This window comes from Elaeis guineensis, chromosome 16, assembly GCF_000442705.2.
Source record: "Elaeis guineensis isolate ETL-2024a chromosome 16, EG11, whole genome shotgun sequence".
Classification (NCBI taxonomy): Eukaryota; Viridiplantae; Streptophyta; class Magnoliopsida; order Arecales; family Arecaceae; genus Elaeis; species Elaeis guineensis.
The window spans coordinates 36,992,862-36,994,395 of NC_026008.2; positions in this window are offsets into that span (position 1 = coordinate 36,992,862).

Below are 1,534 nucleotides of genomic sequence, written 5' to 3' on the forward strand. Positions count from 1 at the left end.
CTTCTCGCAGCAGCATGAATGAAGAGGCTTTACATCTAAGGTACAATATAAGATATTCAAGACTTTAGCATTGAGCTGAGCCATTTACTTGTCAAATTCATCTCATTTACCTTTCAGCTTAGGGAGAGACATACCATCAATCAATTTAGTGGGGTATGAGGTTCATTTACTATGATACTCCACATATCATAGTCAAGTACTTGGATAAAAATTCTCATCCGAACTTTTCAATTGGTGTAGTTGGATCCATTGAAAAGTGGAGGTCGGTTTGTGGATTGTCCTTCGGCTAGAAATGTGCTAAATTGGACTACCATAGATCTTTGGCTCTTGATGGTTAAATCAAGCAAGGGCTAGAGCACCGGACTCTGATACCATTTGTTGTCTAAATATGGATCCCAAGAGGGGGGATAAATTAGATTTTTTTTAAATTTTATGATTAGTGCACTAAAATAATGTACTATTCTTATTGAGTGGAGTGAATTGATTAGCTAAGAAAATGAAATCAATCACAAATGATAAGTAAGCAAGTATAAAACACAATGAATGAATAAAGAGATACAAGCACAACAAACACAAGAGATTTATAGTGGTTCGGTGCCAACCTTTCACCAACATCCACTCCCCAAGTCTCTACTTGAAAATTCAATCCACTAAAAGGATTATGAGATACAAAACATCGGATAACACCGACCCTTGCTATCCAAGCAAGAATACTTATTTTTCGGATACAAGCCAACCCACACACACACTCCGATTTCAGATTCGAATTAACCTATCCGAGTTTTAAAACCTTCCAAAACTCAAAACCTAAAATACAATAGCAAGTGAATAGTATACAGAAATTTCAGCACAACAACCTCTTAAACGAGCACAATAAATGCAATAAAAATACAATATTCAAGGAGAAGAAACTTTTGTTGAATATCCTCAAATGATTCGCACACTTGAATGCAACTGGAGAGTGGTTGGTGAGCTGATTGATTGCTTCTTTCCTCTCTTTTTAGGGATTTCTTTTACTTTCACGAATGTGAGCTTGAATGCATAAATCATGGTTGATTTTTCACCTCCAAAGAGTATTTATAACCTCCATTTGGACTTGAGACTGTCTTAGTATCGGTTAAGAGCCGTTGGAGAGTATTTAATGCATATTAAATGCATCAAAAATAGACTGAAAACTAACTGTTACGAGGTTCGTCCAGAATGGGACGTCTTATAGGTCATCCCACTACAACTGGGAAGTCCCATGGGTCGTCTCATTTGGCCAGTCTGAAAAGCAGACTCTTTGTTTTGGTTTCAGGATCTCAGGGGTCATCCCATGGGTCATCCCACTCTGTGCCACAAGCTAAAAACAGAGCATACCGGCTATCCAATGGAAGGAGATGATCCAGTTGGATCGTCCCATTTTGTTCTAATCCAATTTTTCATACATTTAATATCCAAAACTTATCAGAACACTATCAAATGCTCTTAAATAATTTTGAATCAATTTGACACTTCTAAAAAGCTTCAAAAAATACTTCAACTTGCAGAAATA